The following is a 20,790-nucleotide window of genomic DNA, read 5'->3' as shown; positions in this document are numbered from 1 at the left end:
GGTTACAAGGTAAATTGATGGCATTCCGGTTACTAGGTAAATTGATGGCATTCCGGTTACAAGGTAAATTGATGGCATTCCGGTTACTAGGTAAATTGATGGCATTCCGGTTACAAGGTAAATTGATGGCATTCCAGCAACTAGGTGAAATGATGGCATTCCGGTTACTAGGTAAATTGATGGCATTCCGGTTACAAGGTAAATTGATTGCATTCCGGTTACTAGGTGAAATGATGGCATTCCGGTTACAAGGTAAATTGATTGCATTCCGGTTACTAGGTGAAATGATGGCATTCCGGTTACTAGGTAAATTGATGGCATTCCGGTTACTAGGTAAATTGATGGCATTCCGGTAACTAGGTAAATTGATGGCATTCCGGTTACTAGGTAAATTGATGGCATTCCGGTTACTAGGTAAATTGATGGCATTCCGGTTACTAGGTAAATTGATGGCATTCCGGTTACTAGGTAAATTGATGGCATTCCGGTTACAAGGTAAATTGATGGCATTCCAGCAACTAGGTGAAATGATGGCATTCCGGTTACTAGGTAAATTGATGGCATTCCGGTTACAAGGTAAATTGATGGCATTCCGGTTACTAGGTGAAATGATGGCATTCCGGTTACTAGGTGAAATGATGGCATTCCGGTTACAAGGTAAATTGATGGCATTCCGGTTACTAGGTAAATTGATGGCATTCCAGCAACTAGGTGAAATGATGGCATTCCGGTTACTAGGTAAATTGATGGCATTCCGGTTACTAGGTAAATTGATGGCATTCCGGTTACAAGATAAATTGATGGCATTCCGGTTACTAGGTAAATTGATGGCATTCCGGTTACAAGATAAATTGATGGCATTCCGGTTACAAGATAAATTGATGGCATTCCGGTTACTAGGTAAATTGATGGCATTCCGGTTACTAGGTAAATTGATGGCATTCCGGTTACAAGATAAATTGATGGCATTCCGGTTACTAGGTAAATTGATGGCATTCCGGTTACAAGGTAAATTGATGGCATTCCGGTTACTAGGTAAATTGATGGCATTCCGGTTACTAGGTAAATTGATGGCATTCCGGTTACTAGGTAAATTGATGGCATTCCGGTTACTAGGTAAATTGATGGCATTCCGGTTACAAGGTAAATTGATGGCATTCCGGTTACTAGGTAAATTGATGGCATTCCGGTTACTAGGTAAATTGATTGCATTCCGGTTACTAGGTAAATTGATGGCATTCCGGTTACTAGGTAAATTGATGGCATTCCGGTTACTAGGTAAATTGATGGCATTCCGGTTACAAGGTAAATTGATGGCATTCCGGTTACTAGGTGAAATGATGGCATTCCGGTTACTAGGTAAATTGATGGCATTCCGGTTACTAGGTAAATTGATTACATTCCGGTTACTAGGTAAATTGATGGCATTCCCGTTACTAGGTAAATTGATGGCATTCCGGTTACTAGGTAAATTGATGGCATTCCGGTTACAAGGTAAATTGATGGCATTCCGGTTACTAGGTAAATTGATGGCATTCCGGTTACAAGGTAAATTGATGGCATTCCGGTTACTAGGTAAATTGATGGCATTCCGGTTACAAGGTAAATTGATGGCATTCCAGCAACTAGGTGAAATGATGGCATTCCGGTTACTAGGTAAATTGATGGCATTCCGGTTACAAGGTAAATTGATTGCATTCCGGTTACTAGGTGAAATGATGGCATTCCGGTTACAAGGTAAATTGATTGCATTCCGGTTACTAGGTGAAATGATGGCATTCCGGTTACTAGGTAAATTGATGGCATTCCGGTTACTAGGTAAATTGATGGCATTCCGGTAACTAGGTAAATTGATGGCATTCCGGTTACTAGGTAAATTGATGGCATTCCGGTTACTAGGTAAATTGATGGCATTCCGGTTACTAGGTAAATTGATGGCATTCCGGTTACTAGGTAAATTGATGGCATTCCGGTTACAAGGTAAATTGATGGCATTCCAGCAACTAGGTGAAATGATGGCATTCCGGTTACTAGGTAAATTGATGGCATTCCGGTTACAAGGTAAATTGATGGCATTCCGGTTACTAGGTGAAATGATGGCATTCCGGTTACTAGGTGAAATGATGGCATTCCGGTTACAAGGTAAATTGATGGCATTCCGGTTACTAGGTAAATTGATGGCATTCCGGTTACTAGGTGAAATGATGGCATTCCGGTTACAAGGTAAATTGATGGCATTCCGGTTACTAGGTAAATTAATGGCATTCCGGTTACTAGGTAAATTGATGGCATTCCGGTTACTAGGTAAATTGATGGCATTCCAGTTACAAGGTAAATTGATTGCATTCCGGTTACTAGGTGAAATGATGGCATTCCGGTTACAAGGTAAATTGATGGCATTCCGTTTACTAGGTAAATTAATGGCATTCCGGTTACTAGGTAAATTGATGGCATTCCGGTTACTAGGTAAATTGATGGCATTCCGGTTACTAGGTAAATTGATGGCATTCTGGTTACAAGATAAATTGATGGCATTCCGGTTACTAGGTAAATTGATGGCATTCCGGTTACTAGGTAAATTGATGGCATTCCGGTTACAAGATAAATTGATGGCATTCCGGTTACTAGGTAAATTGATGGCATTCCGGTTACAAGGTAAATTGATGGCATTCCGGTTACAAGATAAATTGATGGCATTCCGGTTACTAGGTAAATTGATGGCATTCCGGTTACAAGGTAAATTGAGGGCATTCCGGTTACTAGGTAAATTGATGGCATTCCGGTTACAAGGTAAATTGATGGCATTCCGGTTACAAGGTAAATTGATGGCATTCCGGTTACTAGGTGAAATGATGGCATTCCGGTTACAAGGTAAATTGATGGCATTCCGGTTACTAGGTAAATTGATGACATTCCGGTTACTAGGTAAATTGATGGCATTCCGGTTATTAGGTAAATTGATGGCATTCCGGTTACAAGGTAAATTGATGGCATTCCGGTTACTAGGTAAATTGATGGCATTCCGGTTACTAGGTAAATTGATGGCATTCCGGTTACAAGATAAATTGATGGCATTCCGGTTACAAGGTAAATTGATGGCATTCCGGTTACTAGGTGAAATTATGGCATTCCGGTTACAAGGTAAATTGATGGCATTCCGGTTACTAGGTAAATTGATGGCATTCCGGTTACTAGGTAGATTGATGGCATTCCGGTTACAAGGTAAATTGATGGCATTCAGGTTACAAGGTAAATTGATGGCATTCCGGTTACAAGGTAAATTGATGGCATTCCGGTTACTAGGTAAATTGATGGCATTCCGGTTACTAGGTAAATTGATGGCATTCCGGTTACTAGGTAAATTGATGGCATCCCGGTTACTAGGTAAATTGATGGCATTCCGGTTACTAGGTAAATTGATGGCATTCCGGTTACAAGATAAATTGATGGCATTCCCGTTACTAGGTAAATTGATGGCATTCCGGTTACAAGGTAAATTGATGGCATTCCGGTTACAAGATAAATTGATGGCATTCCGGTTACTAGGTAAATTGATGGCATTCCGGTTACAAGGTAAATTGAGGGCATTCCGGTTACTAGGTAAATTGATGGCATTCCGGTTACAAGGTAAATTGATGGCATTCCGGTTACTAGGTAAATTGATGACATTCCGGTTACTAGGTGAAATGATGGCATTCCGGTTACAAGGTAAATTGATGGCATTCCGGTTACTAGGTAAATTGATGACATTCCGGTTACTAGGTAAATTGATGGCATTCCGGTTATTAGGTAAATTGATGGCATTCCAGTTACTAGGTAAATTGATGGCATTCCGGTTAAAAGGTAAATTGATGGCATTCCGGTTACTAGGTAAATTGATGGCATTCCGGTTACAAGGTAAATTGATGGCATTCCGGTTACAAGGTAAATTGATGGCATTCCGGTTACTAGGTGAAATTATGGCATTCCGGTTACTAGGTAAATTGATGGCATTCCGGTTACAAGGTAAATTGATGGCATTCCGGTTACTAGGTAAATTGATGGCATTCCGGTTACTAGGTAGATTGATGGCATTCCGGTTACAAGGTAAATTGATGGCATTCCGGTTACAAGGTAAATTGATGGCATTCCGGTTACAAGGTAAATTGATGGCATTCCGGTTACTAGGTGAAATGATGGCATTCCGGTTACTAGGTAAATTGATGGCATTCCGGTTACAAGGTAAATTGATGGCATTCCGGTTACTAGGTAAATTGATGGCATTCCGGTTACTAGGTAGATTGATGGCATTCCGGTTACAAGGTAAATTGATGGCATTCAGGTTACAAGGTAAATTGATGGCATTCCGGTTACAAGGTAAATTGATGGCATTCCGGTTACTAGGTGAAATGATGGCATTCCGGTTACTAGGTAAATTGATGGCATTCCGGTTACTAGGTAAATTGATGGCATTCCGGTTACTAGGTAAATTGATGGCATCCCGGTTACTAGGTAAATTGATGGCATTCCGGTTACTAGGTAAATTGATGGCATTCCGGTTACAAGATAAATTGATGGCATTCCCGTTACTAGGTAAATTGATGGCATTCCGGTTACAAGGTAAATTGATGGCATTCCGGTTACAAGATAAATTGATGGCATTCCGGTTACTAGGTAAATTGATGGCATTCCGGTTACAAGGTAAATTGAGGGCATTCCGGTTACTAGGTAAATTGATGGCATTCCGGTTACAAGGTAAATTGATGGCATTCCGGTTACAAGGTAAATTGATGGCATTCCGGTTACTAGGTGAAATGATGGCATTCCGGTTACAAGGTAAATTGATGGCATTCCGGTTACTAGGTAAATTGATGACATTCCGGTTACTAGGTAAATTGATGGCATTCCGGTTATTAGGTAAATTGATGGCATTCCAGTTACTAGGTAAATTGATGGCATTCCGGTTAAAAGGTAAATTGATGGCATTCCGGTTACTAGGTAAATTGATGGCATTCCGGTTACAAGGTAAATTGATGGCATTCCGGTTACAAGGTAAATTGATGGCATTCCGGTTACTAGGTGAAATTATGGCATTCCGGTTACTAGGTAAATTGATGGCATTCCGGTTACAAGGTAAATTGATGGCATTCCGGTTACTAGGTAAATTGATGGCATTCCGGTTACTAGGTAGATTGATGGCATTCCGGTTACAAGGTAAATTGATGGCATTCCGGTTACAAGGTAAATTGATGGCATTCCGGTTACAAGGTAAATTGATGGCATTCCGGTTACTAGGTGAAATGATGGCATTCCGGTTACTAGGTAAATTGATGGCATTCCGGTTACTAGGTAAATTGATGGCATTCCGGTTACTAGGTAAATTGATGGCATCCCGGTTACTAGGTAAATTGATGGCATTCCGGTTACTAGGTAAATTGATGGCATTCCGGTTACAAGATAAATTGATGGCATTCCCGTTACTAGGTAAATTGATGGCATTCCGGTTACAAGATAAATTGATGGCATTCCGGTTACAAGGTAAATTGATGGCATTCCGGTTACTAGGTAAATTGATGGCATTCCGGTTACAAGGTAAATTGATGGCATTCCGGTTACTAGGTAAATTGATTGCATTCCGGTTACTAGGTAAATTGATGGCATTCCGGTTACTAGGTAAATTGATGGCATTTCGGTTACAAGATAAATTGATGGCATTCCGGTTACAAGATAAATTGATGACATTCCGGTTACTAGGTAAATTGATGGCATTCCGGTTACAAGGTAAATTGATGGCATTCTGGTTACAAGGTAAATTGATGGCATTCCAGCAACTAGGTGAAATGATGGCATTCCGGTTACTAGGTAAATTGATGGCATTCCGGTTACAAGGTAAATTGATGGCATTCCGGTTACAAGGTAAATTGATGGCATTCCGGTTACTAGGTAAATTGATGGCATTCCGGTTACAAGGTAAATTGATGGCATTCCGGTTACAAGATAAATTGATGACATTCCGGTTACTAGGTAAATTGATGGCATTCCGGTTACTAGGTAAATTGATGGCATTCCGGTTACTAGGTAAATTGATGGCATTCCGGTTACTAGGTGAAATGATGGCATTCCGGTTACAAGGTAAATTGATGGCATTCCGGTTACAAGGTAAATTGATGGCATTCCGGTTACAAGGTAAATTGATGGCATTCCGGTTACTAGGTAAATAAATGGCATTCCGGTTACTAGGTAAATTAATGGCATTCCAGCAACTAGGTGAAATGATGGCATTCCGGTTACTAGGTAAATTGATGGCAATCCGGTTACAAGATAAATTGATGGCATTCCGGTTACTAGGTAAATTGATGGCATTCCGGTTACTAGGTAAATTGATGGCATTCCAGTTACTAGGTAAATTGATGGCATTCCGGTTACTAGGTAAATTGATGTCATTCCGGTTACTAGGTAAATTGATGGCATTCCGGTTACAAGATAAATTGATGGCATTCCGGTTACTAGGTAAATTGATGGCATTCCGGTTACTAGGTAAATTGATGGCATTCCGGTTACAAGATAAATTGATGGCATTCCCGTTACTAGGTAAATTGATGGCATTCCGGTTACTAGGTAAATTGATGGCATTCCGGTTACAAGATAAATTGATGGCATTCCGGTTACTAGGTAAATTGATGGCATTCCGGTTACAAGGTAAATTGATGGCATTCCGGTTACTAGGTAAATTGATGGCATTCTGGTTACTAGGTAAATTGATGGCATTGCGGTTACTAGGTAAATTGATGGCATTCCGGTTACAAGATAAATTGATGGCATTCCGGTTACTAGGTAAATTGATGGCATTCCGGTTACAAGATAAATTGATGGCATTCCGGTTACAAGGAAAATTGATGGCATTCCGGTTACTAGGTAAATTGATGGCATTCCGGTTACTAGGTCAATTGATGGCATTCCGGTTACTAGGAAAATTGATGGCATTCCGGTTACAAGATAAATTGATGGCATTCCGGTTACAAGATAAATTGATGGCATTCCGGTTACTAGGTAAATTAATGGCATTCCAGCAACTAGGTGAAATGATGGCATTTCGGTTACAAGGTAAATTGATGGCATTCCGGTTACTAGGTAAATTGATGGCATTCCGGTTACTAGGTAAATTGATGGCATTCCGGTTACTAGGTAAATTAATGGCATTCCAGCAACTAGGTGAAATGATGGCATTCCGGTTACTAGGTAGATTGATGGCATTCCGGTTACAAGATAAATTGATGGCATTCCGGTTACAAGGTAAATTGATGGCATTCCGGTTACTAGGTAAATTGATGGCATTCCGGTTACAAGGTAAATTGATGGCATTCCGGTTACTAGGTGAAATGATGGCATTCCGGTTACAAGGTAAATTGATGGCATTCCGGTTACAAGGTAAATTGATGACATTCCGGTTACTAGGTAAATTGATGGCATTCCAGTTACAAGGTAAATTGATGGCATTCCGGTTACTAGGTAAATTGATGGCATTCCGGTTACTAGGTAAATTGATGGCATTCCGGTTACTAGGTAAATTGATGGCATTCCGGTTACAAGGTAAATTGATGGCATTCCGGTTACTAGGTAAATTGATGGAATTCCGGTTACAAGATAAATTGATGGCATTCCTGTTACAAGGTAAATTGATGGCATTCCAGCAACTAGGTGAAATGATGGCATTCCTGTTACTTGGTAGATCGATGGCATTCCGGTTACAAGGTAAATTGATGGCATTCCGGTTACTAGGTAAATTGATGGCATTCCGGTTACTAGGTAAATTGATGGCATTCCGGTTACTAGGTAAATTGATGGCATTCCGGTTACAAGGTAAATTGATGGCATTCCGGTTACTAGGTAAATTGATGGCATTCCGGTTACAAGGTAAATTGATGGCATTCCGGTTACAAGGTAAATTGATGGCATTCCAGCAACTAGGTGAAATGATGGCATTCCGGTTACTAGGTAAATTGATGGCATTCCGGTTACTAGGTAGATTGATGGCATTCCGGTTACTAGGTAAATTGATGGCATTCCGGTTACAAGGTAAATTGATGGCATTCCGGTTACAAGGTAAATTGATGGCATTCCGGTTACTAGGTGAAATGATGGCATTCCGGTTACAAGGTAAATTGATGGCATTCCGGTTACAAGGTAAATTGATGGCATTCCGGTTAGAAGGTAAATTGATGGCATTCCGGTTACAAGGTAAATTGATGGCATTCCGGTTACTAGGTAAATTAATGGCATTCCAGCAACTAGGTGAAATGATGGCATTCCGGTTACTAGGTAAATTGATGGCATTCCGGTTACTAGGTGAAATGATGGCATTCCGGTTACAAGATAAATTGATGGCATTCCGGTTACTAGGTAGATTGATGGCATTCCGGTTACAAGATAAATTGATGGCATTCCGGTTACTAGGTAGATTGATGGCATTCCGGTTACAAGATAAATTGATGGCATTCCGGTTACTAGGTAAATTAATGGCATTCCGGTTACAAGATAAATTGATGGCATTCCGGTTACTAGGTAGATTGATGGCATTCCGGTTACAAGATAAATTGATGGCATTCCGGTTACTAGGTAAATTGATGGCATTTCGGTTACAAGATAAATTGATGGCATTCCGGTTACTAGGTAAATTAATGGCATTCCGGTTACTAGGTAAATTGATTGCATTCCGGTTACAAGATAAATTGATGGCATTCCGGTTACTAGGTAAATTGATGGCATTCCGGTTACTAGGTAAATTGATGGCATTCCGGTTACTAGGTAGATTGATGGCATTCCGGTTACAAGATAAATTGATGGCATTCCGGTTACAAGATAAATTGATGGCATTCCGGTTACTAGGTAAATTGATGGCATTCCGGTTACTAGGTAAATTGATGGCAATCCGGTTACAAGATAAATTGATGGCATTCCGGTTACCAGGTAAATTGATGGCATTCCGGTTACTAGGTAAATTGATGGCATTCCGGTTACTAGGTAAATTGATGGCATTCCGGTTACTAGGAAAATTGATGGCATTCCGGTTACTAGGTAAATTGATGGCATTCCGGTTACAAAATAAATTGATGGCATTCCGGTTACTAGGTAAATTGATGGCATTCCGGTTACTAGGTAAATTGATGGCATTCCGGTTACTAGGTAAATTGATGGCATTCCGGTTACAAGATAAATTGATGGCATTCCGGTTACTAGGTAAATTGATGGCATTCCGGTTACTAGGTAAATTGATGGCATTCCGGTTACTTGGTAAATTGATGGCATTCCGGTTACAAGATAAATTGATGGCATTCCGGTTACAAGATAAATTGATGGCATTCCCGTTACTAGGTAAATTGATGGCATTCCGGTTACTAGGTAAATTGATGGCAATCCGGTTACAAGATAAATTGATGGCATTCCGGTTACTAGGTAAATTGATGGCATTCCGGTTACTAGGCAAATTGATGGCATTCCGGTTACTAGGTAAATTGATGGCATTCCGGTTACTAGGTAAATTGATGGCATTCCGGTTACTAGGTAAATTGATGGCATTCCGGTTACAAGATAAATTGATGGCATTCCGGTTACTAGGTAAATTGATGGCATTCCGGTTACTAGGTAAATTGATATTGATGGCATTCCGGTTACTAGGAAAATTGATGGCATTCCGGTTACAAGATAAATTGATGGCATTCCAGTTACTAGGTAAATTAATGGCATTCCAGCAACCAGGTGAAATGATGGCATTTCGGTTACAAGGTAAATTGATGGCATTCCGGTTACAAGGTAAATTGATGGCATTCCGGTTACTAGGTAAATTGATGGCATTCCGGTTACTAGGTAAATTAATGGCATTCCAGCAACTAGGTGAAATGATGGCATTCCGGTTACAAGGTAAATTGATGACATCCCGGTTACTAGGTAAATTGATGGCATTCCAGTTACAAGGTAAATTGATGGCATTCCGGTTACTAGGTAAATTGATGGCATTCCGGTTACAAGATAAATTGATGGCATTCCGGTTACAAGGTAAATTGATGGCATTCCGGTTACTAGGTAAATTGATGGCATTCCGGTTACAAGGTAAATTGATGGCATTCCGGTTACTAGGTGAAATGATGGCATTCCGGTTACAAGGTAAATTGATGGCATTCCGGTTACAAGGTAAATTGATGACATTCCGGTTACTAGGTAAATTGATGGCATTCCAGTTACAAGGTAAATTGATGGCATTCCGGTTACTAGGTAAATTGATGGCATTCCGGTTACTAGGTAAATTGATGGCATTCCGGTTACTAGGTAAATTGATGGCATTCCGGTTACAAGGTAAATTGATGGCATTCCGGTTACTAGGTAAATTGATGGAATTCCGGTTACAAGATAAATTGATGGCATTCCTGTTACAAGGTAAATTGATGGCATTCCAGCAACTAGGTGAAATGATGGCATTCCTGTTACTTGGTAGATCGATGGCATTCCGGTTACAAGGTAAATTGATGGCATTCCGGTTACTAGGTAAATTGATGGCATTCCGGTTACTAGGTAAATTGATGGCATTCCGGTTACTAGGTAAATTGATGGCATTCCGGTTACAAGGTAAATTGATGGCATTCCGGTTACTAGGTAAATTGATGGCATTCCGGTTACAAGGTAAATTGATGGCATTCCGGTTACAAGGTAAATTGATGGCATTCCAGCAACTAGGTGAAATGATGGCATTCCGGTTACTAGGTAAATTGATGGCATTCCGGTTACTAGGTAGATTGATGGCATTCCGGTTACTAGGTAAATTGATGGCATTCCGGTTACAAGGTAAATTGATGGCATTCCGGTTACAAGGTAAATTGATGGCATTCCGGTTACTAGGTGAAATGATGGCATTCCGGTTACAAGGTAAATTGATGGCATTCCGGTTACAAGGTAAATTGATGGCATTCCGGTTACAAGGTAAATTGATGGCATTCCGGTTACAAGGTAAATTGATGGCATTCCGGTTACTAGGTAAATTAATGGCATTCCAGCAACTAGGTGAAATGATGGCATTCCGGTTACTAGGTAAATTGATGGCATTCCGGTTACTAGGTGAAATGATGGCATTCCGGTTACAAGATAAATTGATGGCATTCCGGTTACTAGGTAGATTGATGGCATTCCGGTTACAAGATAAATTGATGGCATTCCGGTTACTAGGTAGATTGATGGCATTCCGGTTACAAGATAAATTGATGGCATTCCGGTTACTAGGTAAATTAATGGCATTCCGGTTACAAGATAAATTGATGGCATTCCGGTTACTAGGTAGATTGATGGCATTCCGGTTACAAGATAAATTGATGGCATTCCGGTTACTAGGTAAATTGATGGCATTTCGGTTACAAGATAAATTGATGGCATTCCGGTTACTAGGTAAATTAATGGCATTCCGGTTACTAGGTAAATTGATTGCATTCCGGTTACAAGATAAATTGATGGCATTCCGGTTACTAGGTAAATTGATGGCATTCCGGTTACTAGGTAAATTGATGGCATTCCGGTTACTAGGTAGATTGATGGCATTCCGGTTACAAGATAAATTGATGGCATTCCGGTTACAAGATAAATTGATGGCATTCCGGTTACTAGGTAAATTGATGGCATTCCGGTTACTAGGTAAATTGATGGCAATCCGGTTACAAGATAAATTGATGGCATTCCGGTTACCAGGTAAATTGATGGCATTCCGGTTACTAGGTAAATTGATGGCATTCCGGTTACTAGGTAAATTGATGGCATTCCGGTTACTAGGAAAATTGATGGCATTCCGGTTACTAGGTAAATTGATGGCATTCCGGTTACAAAATAAATTGATGGCATTCCGGTTACTAGGTAAATTGATGGCATTCCGGTTACTAGGTAAATTGATGGCATTCCGGTTACTAGGTAAATTGATGGCATTCCGGTTACAAGATAAATTGATGGCATTCCGGTTACTAGGTAAATTGATGGCATTCCGGTTACTAGGTAAATTGATGGCATTCCGGTTACTTGGTAAATTGATGGCATTCCGGTTACAAGATAAATTGATGGCATTCCGGTTACAAGATAAATTGATGGCATTCCCGTTACTAGGTAAATTGATGGCATTCCGGTTACTAGGTAAATTGATGGCAATCCGGTTACAAGATAAATTGATGGCATTCCGGTTACTAGGTAAATTGATGGCATTCCGGTTACTAGGCAAATTGATGGCATTCCGGTTACTAGGTAAATTGATGGCATTCCGGTTACTAGGTAAATTGATGGCATTCCGGTTACTAGGTAAATTGATGGCATTCCGGTTACAAGATAAATTGATGGCATTCCGGTTACTAGGTAAATTGATGGCATTCCGGTTACTAGGTAAATTGATATTGATGGCATTCCGGTTACTAGGAAAATTGATGGCATTCCGGTTACAAGATAAATTGATGGCATTCCGGTTACTAGGTAAATTAATGGCATTCCAGCAACCAGGTGAAATGATGGCATTTCGGTTACAAGGTAAATTGATGGCATTCCGGTTACAAGGTAAATTGATGGCATTCCGGTTACTAGGTAAATTGATGGCATTCCGGTTACTAGGTAAATTAATGGCATTCCAGCAACTAGGTGAAATGATGGCATTCCGGTTACTAGGTAAATTGATGGCAATCCGGTTACAAGATAAATTGATGGCATTCCGGTTACTAGGTAAATTGATGGCATTCCGGTTACTAGGTAAATTGATGGCATTCCGGTTACTAGGTAAATTGATGGCATTCCGGTTACTAGGTAAATTGATGGCATTCCGGTTACAAGATAAATTGATGGCATTCCGGTTACTAGGTAAATTGATGGCATTCCGGTTACTAGGTAAATTGATGGCATTCCGGTTACAAGATAAATTGATGGCATTCCCGTTACTAGGTAAATTGATGGCATTCCGGTTACTAGGTAAATTGATGGCATTCCGGTTACAAGATAAATTGATGGCATTCCGGTTACAAGGTAAATTGATGGCATTCCGGTTACAAGGTAAATTGATGGCATTCCGGTTACTAGGTAAATTGATGGCATTCTGGTTACTAGGTAAATTGATGGCATTCCGGTTACTAGGTAAATTGATGGCATTCCGGTTACAAGATAAATTGATGGCATTCCGGTTACTAGGTAAATTGATGGCATTCCGGTTACAAGATAAATTGATGGCATTCCGGTTACAAGGAAAATTGATGGCATTCCGGTTACTGGGTAAATTGATGGCATTCCGGTTACTAGGTAAATTGATGGCATTCCGGTTACTAGGAAAATTGATGGCATTCCGGTTACAAGATAAATTGATGGCATTCCGGTTACTAGGTAAATTAATGGCATTCCAGCAACTAGGTGAAATGATGGCATTTCGGTTACAAGGTAAATTGATGGCATTCCGGTTACTAGGTAAATTGATGGCATTCCGGTTACTAGGTAAATTGATGGCATTCCGGTTACTAGGTAAATTAATGGCATTCCGGTTACTAGGTAAATTGATGGCATTCCGGTTACTAGGTAAATTGATGGCATTCCGGTTACTAGGTAAATTGATGGCATTCCGGTTACTAGGTAAATTGATGGCATTCCGGTTACAAGATAAATTGATGACATTCCGGTTACTAGGTAAATTGATGGCATTCCGGTTACTAGGTAAATTGATGGCATTCCGGTTACTAGGTAAATTGATGGCATTCCGGTTACTAGGTGAAATGATTGCATTCCGGTTACAAGGTAAATTGATGGCATTCCGGTTACAAGGTAAATTGATGGCATTCCGGTTACTAGGTAAATTGATGGCATTCCGGTTACTAGGTAAATTAATGGCATTCCAGCAACTAGGTGAAATGATGGCATTCCGGTTACTAGGTAAATTGATGGCAATCCGGTTACAAGATAAATTGATGGCATTCCGGTTACTAGGTAAATTGATGGCATTCCGGTTACTAGGTAAATTGATGGCATTCCGGTTACTAGGTAAATTGATGGCATTCCGGTTACTAGGTAAATTGATGGCATTCCGGTTACTAGGTAAATTGATGGCATTCCGGTTACAAGATAAATTGATGGCATTCCGGTTACTAGGTAAATTGATGGCATTCCGGTTACTAGGTAAATTGATGGCATTCCGGTTACAAGATAAATTGATGGCATTCCCGTTACTAGGTAAATTGATGGCATTCCGGTTACTAGGTAAATTGATGGCATTCCGGTTACAAGATAAATTGATGGCATTCCGGTTACAAGGTAAATTGATGGCATTCCGGTTACAAGGTAAATTGATGGCATTCCGGTTACTAGGTAAATTGATGGCATTCTGGTTACTAGGTAAATTGATGGCATTCAGGTTACTAGGTAAATTGATGGCATTCCGGTTACAAGATAAATTGATGGCATTCCGGTTACTAGGTAAATTGATGGCATTCAGGTTACAAGATAAATTGTTGGCATTCCGGTTACAAGGAAAATTAATGGCATTCCGGTTACTAGGTAAATTGATGGCATTCCGGTTACTAGGTAAATTGATGGCATTCCGGTTACTAGGAAAATTGATGGCATTCCGGTTACAAGATAAATTGATGGCATTCCGGTTACTAGGTAAATTAATGGCATTCCAGCAACTAGGTGAAATGATGGCATTTCGGTTACAAGGTAAATTGATGGCATTCCGGTTACTAGGTAAATTGATGGCATTCCGGTTACTAGGTAAATTGATGGCATTCCGGTTACTAGGTAAATTGATGGCATTCCGGTTAATAGGTAAATTAATGGCATTCCGGTTACTAGGTAAATTGATGGCATTCCGGTTACTAGGTAAATTGATGGCATTCCGGTTACTAAGTAAATTGATGGCATTCCGGTTACAAGATAAATTGATGGCATTCCGGTTACTAGGTGAAATGATGGCATTCCGGTTACAAGGTAAATTGATGGCATTCCGGTTACTAGGTAAATTGATGGCATTCCGGTTACTAGGTAAATTGATGGCATTCCGGTTACAAGATAAATTGATGGCATTCCGGTTACTAGGTAAATTGATGGCATTCCGGTTACTAGGTAAATTGATGGCATTCCGGTTACAAGATAAATTGATGGCATTCCGGTTACAAGATAAATTGATGGCATTCCGGTTACTTGGTAAATTGATGGCATTCCGGTTACTAGGTAAATTGATGGCATTCCGGTTACTAGGTAAATTGATGGCATTCCGGTTACTAGGTAAATTGATGGCATTCCGGTTACTAGGTAAATTGATGGCATTCCGGTTACAAGATAAATTGATGGCATTCCGGTTACTAGGTAAATTGATGGCATTCCGGTTACAAGGTAAATTGATGGCATTCCGGTTACAAGATAAATTGATGGCATTCCGGTTACTAGGTAAATTAATGGCATTCCAGCAACTAGGTGAAATGATGGCATTTCGGTTACAAGGTAAATTAATGGCATTCCGGTTACTAGGTAAATTGATGGCATTCCGGTTACTAGGTAAATTGATGGCATTCCGGTTACTAGGTAAATTGATGGCATTCCGGTTACTAGGTAAATTAATGGCATTCCGGTTACTAGGTAAATTGATGGCATTCCGGTTACTAGGTAAATTGATGGCATTCCGGTTACTAGGTAAATTGATGGCATTCCGGTTACAAGATAAATTGATGGCATTCCGGTTACTAGGTGAAATGATGGCATTCCGGTTACAAGGTAAATTGATGGCATTCCGGTTACTAGGTAAATTGATGGCATTCCGGTTACTAGGTAAATTAATGGCATTCCGGTTACTAGGTAAATTGATGGCATTCCGGTTACTAGGTAAATTGATGGCATTCCGGTTACTAGGTAAATTGATGGCATTCCGGTTACTAGGTAAATTGATGGCATTCCGGTTACAAGATAAATTGATGACATTCCGGTTACTAGGTAAATTGATGGCATTCCGGTTACTAGGTAAATTGATGGCATTCCGGTTACTAGGTAAATTGATGGCATTCCGGTTACTAGGTGAAATGATGGCATTCCGGTTACAAGGTAAATTGATGGCATTCCGGTTACAAGGTAAATTGATGGCATTCCGGTTACAAGGTAAATTGATGGCATTCCGGTTACTAGGTAAATTGATGGCATTCCGGTTACTAGGTAAATTAATGGCATTCCAGCAACTAGGTGAAATGATGGCATTCCGGTTACTAGGTAAATTGATGGCAATCCGGTTACAAGATAAATTGATGGCATTCCGGTTACTAGGTAAATTGATGGCATTCCGGTTACTAGGTAAATTGATGGCATTCCGGTTACTAGGTAAATTGATGGCATTCCGGTTACTAGGTAAATTGATGGCATTCCGGTTACAAGATAAATTGATGGCATTCCGGTTACTAGGTAAATTGATGGCATTCCGGTTACTAGGTAAATTGATGGCATTCCGGTTACAAGATAAATTGATGGCATTCCCGTTACTAGGTAAATTGATGGCATTCCGGTTACTAGGTAAATTGATGGCATTCTGGTTACTAGGTAAATTGATGGCATTCCGGTTACTAGGTAAATTGATGGCATTCCGGTTACAAGATAAATTGATGGCATTCCGGTTACTAGGTAAATTGATGGCATTCAGGTTACAAGATAAATTGATGGCATTCCGGTTACAAGGAAAATTGATGGCATTCCGGTTACTAGGTAAATTGATGGCATTCCGGTTACTAGGAAAATTGATGGCATTCCGGTTACAAGATAAATTGATGGCATTCCGGTTACTAGGTAAATTAATGGCATTCCAGCAACTAGGTGAAATGATGGCATTTCGGTTACAAGGTAAATTGATGGCATTCCGGTTACTAGGTAAATTGATGGCATTCCGGTTACTAGGTAAATTGATGGCATTCCGGTTACTAGGTAAATTGATGGCATTCCGGTTACTAGGTAAATTAATGGCATTCCGGTTACTAGGTAAATTGATGGCATTCCGGTTACTAGGTAAATTGATGGCATTCCGGTTACTAGGTAAATTGATGGCATTCCGGTTACAAGATAAATTGATGGCATTCCGGTTACTAGGTAAATTGATGGCATTCCGGTTACTAGGTAAATTGATGGCATTCCGGTTACAAGATAAATTGATGGCATTCCGGTTACTAGGTAAATTGATGGCATTCCGGTTACAAGGTAAATTGATGGCATTCCGGTTACTAGGTAAATTGATGGCATTCCGGTTACTAGGTAGATTGATGGCATTCCGGTTACAAGGTAAATTGATGGCATTCCGGTTACAAGGTAAATTGATGGCATTCCGGTTACAAGGTAAATTGATGGCATTCCGGTTACAAGGTAAATTGATGGCATTCCGGTTACTAGGTGAAATGATGGCATTCCGGTTACTAGGTAAATTGATGGCATTCCGGTTACTAGGTAAATTGATGGCATTCCGGTTACTAGGTAAATTGATGGCATCCCGGTTACTAGGTAAATTGATGGCATTCCGGTTACTAGGTAAATTGATGGCATTCCGGTTACAAGATAAATTGATGGCATTCCCGTTACTAGGTAAATTGATGGCATTCCGGTTACAAGATAAATTGATGGCATTCCGGTTACAAGGTAAATTGATGGCATTCCGGTTACTAGGTAAATTGATGGCATTCCGGTTACAAGGTAAATTGATGGCATTCCGGTTCCAAGGTAAATTGATGGCATTCCGGTTACAAGGTAAATTGATGGCATTCCGGTTACTAGGTAAATTGATTGCATTCCGGTTACTAGGTAAATTGATGGCATTCCGGTTACTAGGTAAATTGATGGCATTTCGGTTACAAGATAAATTGATGGCATTCCGGTTACAAGATAAATTGATGACATTCCGGTTACTAGGTAAATTGATGGCATTCCGGTTACAAGGTAAATTGATGGCATTCTGGTTACAAGGTAAATTGATGGCATTCCAGCAACTAGGTGAAATGATGGCATTCCGGTTACTAGGTAAATTGATGGCATTCCGGTTACAAGGTAAATTGATGGCATTCCGGTTACAAGGTAAATTGATGGCATTCCGGTTACTAGGTAAATTGATGGCATTCCGGTTACAAGGTAAATTGATGGCATTCCGGTTACAAGATAAATTGATGACATTCCGGTTACTAGGTAAATTGATGGCATTCCGGTTACTAGGTAAATTGATGGCATTCCGGTTACTAGGTAAATTGATGGCATTCCGGTTACTAGGTGAAATGATGGCATTCCGGTTACAAGGTAAATTGATGGCATTCCGGTTACAAGGTAAATTGATGGCATTCCGGTTACAAGGTAAATTGATGGCATTCCGGTTACTAGGTAAATAAATGGCATTCCGGTTACTAGGTAAATTAATGGCATTCCAGCAACTAGGTGAAATGATGGCATTCCGGTTACTAGGTAAATTGATGGCAATCCGGTTACAAGATAAATTGATGGCATTCCGGTTACTAGGTAAATTGATGGCATTCCGGTTACTAGGTAAATTGATGGCATTCCAGTTACTAGGTAAATTGATGGCATTCCGGTTACTAGGTAAATTGATGGCATTCCGGTTACTAGGTAAATTGATGGCATTCCGGTTACTAGGTAAATTGATGGCATTCCGGTTACAAGATAAATTGATGACATTCCGGTTACTAGGTAAATTGATGGCATTCCGGTTACTAGGTAAATTGATGGCATTCCGGTTACTAGGTAAATTGATGGCATTCCGGTTACTAGGTGAAATGATGGCATTCCGGTTACAAGGTAAATTGATGGCATTCCGGTTACAAGGTAAATTGATGGCATTCCGGTTACAAGGTAAATTGATGGCATTCCGGTTACTAGGTAAATTGATGGCATTCCGGTTACTAGGTAAATTAATGGCATTCCAGCAACTAGGTGAAATGATGGCATTCCGGTTACTAGGTAAATTGATGGCAATCCGGTTACAAGATAAATTGATGGCATTCCGGTTACTAGGTAAATTGATGGCATTCCGGTTACTAGGTAAATTGATGGCATTCCGGTTACTAGGTAAATTGATGGCATTCCGGTTACTAGGTAAATTGATGGCATTCCGGTTACAAGATAAATTGATGGCATTCCGGTTACTAGGTAAATTGATGGCATTCCGGTTACTAGGTAAATTGATGGCATTCCGGTTACAAGATAAATTGATGGCATTCCCGTTACTAGGTAAATTGATGGCATTCCGGTTACTAGGTAAATTGATGGCATTCTGGTTACTAGGTAAATTGATGGCATTCCGGTTACTAGGTAAATTGATGGCATTCCGGTTACAAGATAAATTGATGGCATTCCGGTTACTAGGTAAATTGATGGCATTCAGGTTACAAGATAAATTGATGGCATTCCGGTTACAAGGAAAATTGATGGCATTCCGGTTACTAGGTAAATTGATGGCATTCCGGTTACTAGGAAAATTGATGGCATTCCGGTTACAAGATAAATTGATGGCATTCCGGTTACTAGGTAAATTAATGGCATTCCAGCAACTAGGTGAAATGATGGCATTTCGGTTACAAGGTAAATTGATGGCATTCCGGTTACTAGGTAAATTGATGGCATTCCGGTTACTAGGTAAATTGATGGCATTCCGGTTACTAGGTAAATTGATGGCATTCCGGTTACTAGGTAAATTAATGGCATTCCGGTTACTAGGTAAATTGATGGCATTCCGGTTACTAGGTAAATTGATGGCATTCCGGTTACTAGGTAAATTGATGGCATTCCGGTTACAAGATAAATTGATGGCATTCCGGTTACTAGGTAAATTGATGGCATTCCGGTTACTAGGTAAATTGATGGCATTCCGGTTACAAGATAAATTGATGGCATTCCGGTTACTAGGTAAATTGATGGCATTCCGGTTACAAGGTAAATTGATGGCATTCCGGTTACTAGGTAAATTGATGGCATTCCGGTTACTAGGTAGATTGATGGCATTCCGGTTACAAGGTAAATTGATGGCATTCCTGTTACAAGGTAAATTGATGGCATTCCGGTTACAAGGTAAATTGATGGCATTCCGGTTACAAGGTAAATTGATGGCATTCCGGTTACTAGGTGAAATGATGGCATTCCGGTTACTAGGTAAATTGATGGCATTCCGGTTACTAGGTAAATTGATGGCATTCCGGTTACTAGGTAAATTGATGGCATCCCGGTTACTAGGTAAATTGATGGCATTCCGGTTACTAGGTAAATTGATGGCATTCCGGTTACAAGATAAATTGATGGCATTCCCGTTACTAGGTAAATTGATGGCATTCCGGTTACAAGATAAATTGATGGCATTCCGGTTACAAGGTAAATTGATGGCATTCCGGTTACTAGGTAAATTGATGGCATTCCGGTTACAAGGTAAATTGATGGCATTCCGGTTCCAAGGTAAATTGATGGCATTCCGGTTACAAGGTAAATTGATGGCATTCCGGTTACTAGGTAAATTGATTGCATTCCGGTTACTAGGTAAATTGATGGCATTCCGGTTACTAGGTAAATTGATGGCATTTCGGTTACAAGATAAATTGATGGCATTCCGGTTACAAGATAAATTGATGACATTCCGGTTACTAGGTAAATTGATGGCATTCCGGTTACAAGGTAAATTGATGGCATTCTGGTTACAAGGTAAATTGATGGCATTCCAGCAACTAGGTGAAATGATGGCATTCCGGTTACTAGGTAAATTGATGGCATTCCGGTTACAAGGTAAATTGATGGCATTCCGGTTACAAGGTAAAT

Source organism: Pelobates fuscus, chromosome 3 (assembly GCF_036172605.1).
Source record: "Pelobates fuscus isolate aPelFus1 chromosome 3, aPelFus1.pri, whole genome shotgun sequence".
Taxonomy (NCBI): Eukaryota; Metazoa; Chordata; class Amphibia; order Anura; family Pelobatidae; genus Pelobates; species Pelobates fuscus.
This window is presented reverse-complemented; position numbering follows the sequence as displayed.